The sequence below is a fragment of the Canis lupus genome, chromosome 1, assembly GCF_048164855.1.
Source record: "Canis lupus baileyi chromosome 1, mCanLup2.hap1, whole genome shotgun sequence".
Taxonomy (NCBI): Eukaryota; Metazoa; Chordata; class Mammalia; order Carnivora; family Canidae; genus Canis; species Canis lupus.
Window position 1 is genome coordinate 55,785,741 of NC_132838.1, and position 9,006 is coordinate 55,794,746.

Genomic DNA, 9,006 nt, shown 5'->3' on the forward strand with positions numbered 1-9,006 from the left:
CCCTGCTCACATGGGTGCTCTCACTGCCTGAGTGTCCTCTCTACATGAAAGCATCGGAAGCTGCAACACGGAAAATGTATTTACAAATGTAGGTTAAGTAATCTTAATGAGCATCCAGATTTTTAACTTTTTTCTTCAGTGATTTAGGACTTCTCATTAATCCAGGATCCTCACGCTCAATGTCAATTATTGTCTAATGCTGCAGGGCTGTAGGGAAAGCACTACGTCGGAGTGTGGCCACTTCCAGCTATTACTTTGTTGGTGGCCTCTGGAGTCACCCTAAAAGGCTGTAGAGAATGGTGGGACCAGCAGAGGGGGCAGCCTGGGTCCTTGAGTGGCTGTGTGGAGCAGATGCACCTCCCCCTGAAATTCTCCTGGGTTAAGTCACAGATGTTTTTTGTTTTTGTGAGTGCACTGTGGAGCAGCAGGGGGTGAGGGGAGGGGAGGGGCTGAGGGAGAGAGAGTCCCAAGCAGGCTCTAGCCCACTGCAGAGTCTGATGCAGGGCTCAATCCCACCACCCTGAAATCAGGACCTGAGCTGAAATCAAAAGTTGGTCTCTAGATGGACTGAGCCACCCAGGTGCTCCAAGCCACAGAGGTTTTGAAGTTGACTCTTCCAGCAACTATTATAACCTACACCCCAGCTAACATAAATTTTCATTTTATGAGAATCGTAAAATGTGTGTACCCATGTATTCCTTAAAAGTTACATTCATTCATTCGTGCTTTCAGTACCATGAGACACCTGTCCTGTGCTAGGTATTTTATAAAAATAAATCCCTCTATGAAGTTTTCTTGTTTGCTTTACTCCTAAAGGTGTTGGATAGAAAGAAATTCCAATATTCGTGAGGGTCGATCAAATATAAGTTTTCCTGAATTGCTTGAAGAGGTAAAAATACCACATTGGCAGGAAATAATAAAAATAAGATGGAGGGTGGTCAGGGATGGCAATAACTACCTGTGAAATATTACATTTTTGTGTTCCTTTTCCCACATCACTGAGACTAGTTCCTGCTCACCCAAAATGATAATCATACTAAGAACCCAAGTGGGACTTTTTCTTTTGTCGTAACAAAATTAATTTACTTTAAAAACTGTAATGCAGGTCAAAGAGATGTATTGGAAAGTCATAGCAAACACTGTAGTAAAGTGGGCAGCATTAGAACAACATCAGAAGCATTTCACCAGATAGAACCCTATTTGCACTAACATACAAACTGTGTGTGATTAACTGTAACAGGTTTGCCAGGCTTGCTCATACAGAATGTACACAAAGCCACATACCTATGCCAGAAAGGACACAGGAATACCTAAATAAATAGATACATCATGTGTTTGGATAAGAAGATTCGGAGAAGGACAAACATCATATGGTCTCATTCATTTGGGGAATATAAAAAATAGTGAAAGGGAATAAAGGGGAAAGGAGAAAAAATGAGTGGGAAATATCAGAAAGGGAGACAGAACATGAGAGACTCCTAACTCTGGGAAACGAACTAGGGGTGGTAGAAGGGGAGGTGGGTGGGGGGTGGGGGTGACTGCGTGACGGGCACTGAGGTGGGCACTTGATGGGATGAGCACTGGGTGTTATTCTATATGTTGGCAAATTGAACACCAATTAAAAAAATTTTATAAAAAAAAGAAGATTCAGTGAGGTAAATGTATCAGTTCTCTAAAAATCTCTTAACTCTCTGTAATCTCTTTCAATTCTCATAGTACTTTAAAAACATAAACCTTGACAAACTAACACCAAATTCATGTAGTAGGGAATATGTGGACACATGGTCGCTGCCTGTGTCCTGGCGTGTTTCCTTTGTAACTCTTACCACCATGTATATTACTTGGGCTTTTCTGTCCATTTCCCTCCTAAGTAAACACAATGGCAGGGGGTAAAGGATATATTTGTATCTCCAGCATGGTCCAGTGCCTGGCTCATAATAGGCATTCGATAAATAGTTTTGGAAAAAGAAACTAAGATAAATTTGGAAGGTTATATTGTATGCTTAAGAAATGTAGGAAAGGGATGTGAGGGCGATCTGGCTGTGACATCTGTCACCCCATTGATCGCCAGTGTTGATTTGGCTGATCTGGCTGGCTAGGCGGATGTCCCCTTCCTCCCTCACTGCTCCATGTGCATCCCTCCTGCAACTGTGTGCTCAGTTGAAGAGGACGACCATCCCCAATAAAGGAGGACCGTTTTTTGGTCAAGGGTATACGAGTAGCTGCACTCCCCTGCTATAATATAACCTTCAAACAAGCTCTCAAGAAATGTAGGAAGATGGTGTGAGAAGTGCTGGTTAGGAGTTGGTTAGGGTCATGGAGTTGGTTAGGATTATGTTGGTTAAGGTCACAGATTTGATTAGGGTCATGGAGTAAGTTAGGATCATGGAGTTGGTTAGGGTCATGGATTTGGTTAGGGTCATGGAGTTGGTTAGGGTCATGAGTTGGTTAGGGTCACAGATTTGATTAGAGTCACAGATTTGGTTAGGGTCATGGAGTTGCTTAGGGTCATGGATTTGGTTAGGGTCATAGATTTGGTTAGGGTCATGGGCTTGATTAGGTTCATGGATTTGGTTAGGGTCATGGACTTGGTTAGGGTCATGGATTTGTGAATTTTCAGTAATTAGTGTTGTTATATTGTCCTCGTGTGTTTTCAAAAGGAAAAGAAAATCTCCTAAGTTAAAAATGAAATGGTCCTTATGACCTAGGCTGTGTTAATTCTGTACAGAATGACTGGCATCAGATGTGAGGAAAGGGATGATTTAGTGAGTGTGGACAGAGAGAGTGCCAGTGAAAACCCCTAACTTCTGGCTCAAAGACTGGGAAATGGGACACTCAGTGCTCATATAGGGGGTGACTGTCTCCAACTTTGCTTCTCTTGGACTCCAGCCTCTTTGCAATACCAGTGGAGGCCCACAGCTGTCTCATCTATGAAGGAGGAGGGAGGACTCTTTCCTCTGATGAGAAGAAATGAGGTTCCCAGAGAGTAGAATAAACCTGTATGAAATTTTTTTTTTCTATCTCTACTCCTGCAGCTTGGCCTTGGGTGTAAGCACAGTCAGAGGGAGTGAGGAGTGATGTGGGTGGTGAAAACTAGAGCTGTCTGGCAGGAGGACTGGAAAGGAAACCAGGGAGCCAGAAAATACTGGGAGATTGCAGAGAGGGGCCCAGAAAATGACCCCACAACATTGTTTATGAGTCTTGGGCACCCCTGAGCTGTGCATGCATGGATCTGACCCTATACATCATACCCTAGACATCGAGTGCTGATCTCTAGAGAAGCCACCACCCTACCCCAAGACTGGCCACTGGGTGTCATATGCATTTGAAAGATGTGACTAGCACTGCAAAGTCTTTGAAAACTGACCTGGCTTTGGAAACACAAACCATGAAAGGCAGATGGGGGTTTGGAGCTGAAGTTCAACAAATTGAACAAAAACAAAAACAAAAACAAAAAAAAAAAAAAGAAGCAATATCCAGAAGATTATACTATTTAAGTATCCTGGATACAATCCAAACTTGCACTGCAGACAAAGCCATTAAAATCTTAACTTGTGCAGGAAAGATGATCAACAGTTGCACATACTGAGATGGTGCAGGTGATGGAATTATTAGACTAAGACTTTAAAGTAGCTATTGTAATAACACTCCTTGAGATGAATTGAGAGATAGAAATTATCAGCAAAGAAAGAGAAGACACCAAGAACTAAGTTGAAATTAGAATTGAGGGCAGCCCTGGTGGCCTAGCAGTTTAGCGCCACCTTCGGCCCAGGGTTTGATCCTGGAGACCTGGGATCGGGTCCCATGTTGGGCTCCCTGCATGAAGCCTGCTTCTCCCTCTGCCTGTGTCTCTGCCTCTCTCTCTCTCTGTGTCTGTCATAAATAAATAAATAAAATCTTTTAAAAAAAAGAAATTAGAATTGAAAAGTTAAAAGAAATGAATAAAAGACTCATTGGGTGGGTTCAGTAGCAGAGCAAAGGTGACATAGGAATGAATCAGTGAACTTGAAGACTGATCAGCAAAACCAGCTAATTTCAACAACAGAAAGAGAAGAGACTAAAAAAAAAATGAACAGAATTATGGAACTTTGGAATCATACCCAAAAGGCTAATATTTATAATTTTAATACCAGACAGAGATGAGAGTGTGTACAGAAAAAGTATTTGCTTCTGCGTAGCAAAGGAAACCATCAACAAAATGAAAAGGCAACATACTGAATGGGAGAAAACATTTGCAAACCACATTTATCTGATAAAGCGATATATAAAAAATACAGAAGAACTTTTACAACTCAATAGCAAAAAGAAAACCCCAAACAATTCATCTAAAAAATGGGCAGAGAAGCTGAATAGGTATTTTCTCAAAGAAGATGTATACAGATGGCCGGCAGGTACATGAAAACATGCTCATCATCACTAATTGTCAGGGAAATGCAAATCACAATCACAGTGATATCACTTCTTATCTACTAGGATGGCTAGAATAAAGAAGTTAAATAATAACAAAATGTTGATGAGGATATGGAGATATGGGAACTCTCATACACCACTGGTAGGAATGCAAAATTGTGCAGTTGCATTGGAAGACAGGCTGGCAGTTATTCAAATGATCAAAGACAGAGTTATCATATGATCAGGCAATTCCACTCCTTGGTATACACCCATGAGAAGTGAAAACATGTTTACACAACAACATAAACATGGATATTCATAGCAGCATTATTCATGATAACCAAAGGTGGAAACAACCCAAATGGCTAATCATGGATGAATGGATAAATAAATGTGATCTATCCATACAATGGAATATTATTTGGTCACAAAAAAGGAATGAAATCCTGATACATGCTGTAACTTGGATGAAATTTGAAAACATAAGCTAAGTGTAAAAGCCATTCACAAAGTCCACGTGCTATATGATTCCATTCATATGAAAGTCCAGCACAGGTAAATCTGCATAAAGAGAAAGTAAAGTAGTGATTGCTTCTTGGGGGTGGTGTGGCTGGGGGTGGGCTGGGGATAAGCGGTTGAAAGCTTAAGGGCATGGAATTTCTTTTTCTTTTCAAGGTGGTGAAAATATTCTAAAATTGACTGGTGATGGATGCACACATTTATAAATATCCTAAACCTACTGAATTGTATACTTTAAAGAGATGAATTCTGGGACGACTGAATGGCTCAGTGGTTGAGTGTCTGCCTTCAGCTCAGGGCGTGATCCTGGAGTTCCGCGATCGAGTCTTGCATCAGGCTCCCTGCAGGAAGCCTGCTTCTCCTTCTGCCTATGTCTCTGTCCTTCTCTCCCTGTCTCACATGAATAAATAAATAAAACCTTAAAAAAAGAGAGATGAATTGTATGGTATGTGAATTACTTTCAATAAAATTGTTTTTTAAAAAAGATTTTATTTATTTATTCATGAGAGACACAGAGAGAGGCAGAGACACAGGCAGAGGGAGAAGCAGGCTCCACGCATGGAGCCTGACTGTGGGACTCGATTCCAGGACTCCGGGGCCACGCCCTGAGCCAAAGGCAGACGCTCAACCACAGAGCCACCCAGGCGCCCCTAACGCTGTTAAAAAACAAAAAAGAAGAAGCATGGAAAGAGATAGACTCTGTAAACACAAATCAAAAGAAAGCTAGAGTGGCTGTATCAGAGCTGGATAAAATAGACCACAGAGTAAAGATAATCACCAGAGATAAAGACTGACATAACATTATGAGTGTCAATTCACCAAGACACTAATGACAGAACTTCAAAACATACAAAACAAAAACTGGGAAGAAAAAAACTGAAACAATTAAAAGACAATTGTACAGTAGTAGTTGGAAATTTCAACATTCCTGTCTCAGTAATTGATAGAATTAACAGACAGACTAACTAGTAAGGATATAGAAGAACCAAACAACATCATCATTCAATAAGATCTAATTGACATTTGTAAAATACTCCACCCAACAATAGCAGAATAAGCATTCTTTTCAAGTACACAAGGAATAGTCACATAAATAAACCATATCTTATATTATTAAAAAAAAAGCTCTTAATTTAATGGAACTGAAATGAATATGTTTCTGGCCATAATGATATTAAATTAGAACTTTTTAAAAAAATATTTTATTTACTTATGAGAGAGAGAGAGAGAGAGAGGCAGAGACAAAGACAGAGGAAGAAGGAGGTTCCATGCAGGGAGCCTGATGTGGGACTTGATCCCAGAACTCCAGGCAGGCACTAAACCACTGAGCCACCCAGGATCCCCTAAATTAGAACTTAATAAAAGAAATATTATTATGAGGTAATATTCTTGGGGTTTCACAAGAAACTCTAAGCTCTCAGAAATTAAACAGTACATTTCTATAGTCCATGAATAAAGAGAGAATCCTGAGAGATGTTATAAAATATTTTGAGCTGAATGAAAATGAAAATACAATATAACAAAAACATATGGATGCTTAGAAAGCAGCCATAAAAGCAGTACTTAGAAGGAAACTTACAGCCTTCAGAGCTGATATAAAAAAGAAAGGGGCGGGGGGGGAAGAAAGGGCTTGGGATGCCTGGGTGGCTCAGCGGTTAAGTGTCTGCCTTCAGCTCAGGTCGTAATCCCGGGGTCCTAGGATCAAGTCCCACATCGGGCTCCCTGAGGGAAGCCTGTTTCTTCCTCTGCCTATGTCTCTGCCTCTCTCTGTGTCTCTCATGAATAAATAAATAAAATCTTTAAAACGTAACTAAATAAAAATAAAAAAGGTCTCAAATCAGTAATCCAAACTTCTACCTTAAGAGGCTATAAGGAGAGAAAATAAATGAAAAGATGATGAAAGTCAAAATCAATGAAATTGAAAACAGAATCAAAGAAACCAAAAGTTTATCTTGAAAATATCAATACAAAAAAAAGAAAGTATCAATACAATTCATTAAGCTCTAGCCAGAAAAAAGGAGACACAAATTGTTAATATAATGAATAAAATATAGGATGTCATTGTAGACCTTACATACATTAAAAGAATAATAAAGGAATATCACAAACAATGCTATACACATAAAATTGACGACTTAGATAAATGGAAAAAATTCTTAAAAGACACAAACATCAAAATTCACTCAGGGAGGAATTACATGACTTGAATGATCCCAAGTCTGTTAGAGAAAATAAATTTGTAGCTAAAAACCTTTCAAAGGAAGGAAATTCTATATCCAGATGGTTTTATATTCTTGTCTGTCCTATGGATTTCAAACTCCAGAACCGGATGCAGAGGAAATGGACTTATAGACGGTGTATGTACATAGTCTACTGGTTTTATTTCTCAGTTTGATCACCTCAAAAATGGGGATAACCGGACCTATTTCATCAGTTCATGTATATGAATAATATATGTTGATAATATATGTTATTGAGATAATATATGTTCAAAGTCTGTTATTTCTTATGTGAGACTCTTAGATGATTTTCTGCTTTCATTATGTAATATATGTATTTTTTATTTTAGAAAAAAATGGTTTTAGTAAACTTTTATTTCTGTGTACTTCTTCCCCAAAGACAAATGACACACATATTGTGCATTGTGTATATGAGATGAGGGTGTTTCTGAAATTCCTGTGGAAATTCTCTTTGTTTCTAGAAATATTCTGGTTCATTAACCTTTCTAGTAGAGAAAGGAAAGGAATCTATGTTTCTCTCTTTCTTCCTTCTTTTTTTTCCTTTTCTTTTCTTTCTGACACAGTGAAGATATTTAATGTCCCCACTGAACATTTGTCCAAAGAGAGAAGAGAATTATATTTAGGTAGCAACATTGGTCCATTTCTGCAGAGTGGGACTTGTTTAAAGGGGCAAAAACACCCTCCCCTTTCTGAGGGAGTTACCTGGCCAGTATCCAGACTCCAGCTGTGGGCAGGGTACCTCCCTTGCTCCTCCTCCTTGAAACCATGTGAACCATGCCCGGGGTTGGGTGGGTAGGGAGGGGCAGCAGTTTGGGTTGGGCTATGGGGACAGCAAAATAGTCCCACTTTCAACATGAGGTTGGAGGCAAGCAAATGACATTGGACACGGATGAACATTGCATGTTATTAGAACAGTGGGATAGCAGGACCATCTGGCTGGACTCCATCTCTTGCTGCTGTGAAACATGTCTCAGAGCAATCAGTCCATCTCAGACTTTGCTCAGGATGGTGAGGTAGCCTTGAAAACCTCTACTTTTGCCAATTTTTTGAGACAGTTCTAGAAGGGAAGAGGAAAGTCAATGACTCAGAATTAAGACCTGTTTCCCTGCCCTCCCCCACCTGGCATTTACCTAGAACACTTTTTTTTTTTTTTCTGTTAACTCTTTTAAAGTGAAAAAATTGAGACATGCATTTCACAAATCCTAGTTAATAGATTTCTTGCCTTAAAATTTTGGATAGTTTTTATCAAAACTACAGTAATCATTCTTTGGGTTTTAATTAAATTTAATTAATAAATTTAATAAAATTAAAAGTAACTATTCTATAAATCAAGTTGGTTCTCCTGCTTAGTGCCCATGTGTCCAGACAGAGAAGGGCAGAATGGATTTGGTGGGTAAACAGAGGGTCCATTGGCTTTCCTCTCTGGAAAAAGAACCTCACCCATTGATCAAAAAAGCAGTTGAATTATAATTTCTTCTTTAAAGTACCTGGACACTCAGGTAATTTGATTCAGGTCCAAGAGAGAAACAAGACACCTTCCCTCCGTCCTGGGCCTGCCCCCAGGGATGGGTGGCAGGTGGGCTTCCTTCAGCACTTCTCCGGTGTTCCATGGCCTCATTCTTCATCGTGCGGCTGTCCAGGCATATGATTTTCCTAGTGACTTCCAGAGATTCCTGCCTTTTCTGTGTCTCCTCACTGTGTTATGGGGAAGGAGCATGGCCTATATAAAGGACAGATTTTGAACCGAAATCTAGTTCTGATGCTGACTAGATATATCAGGGCCCTGTTACATAACCTCTCTCCAATCTGGGTTTCTGCATCTGTAAGACAGAGACAGCAGCTACTTTGCATAAAG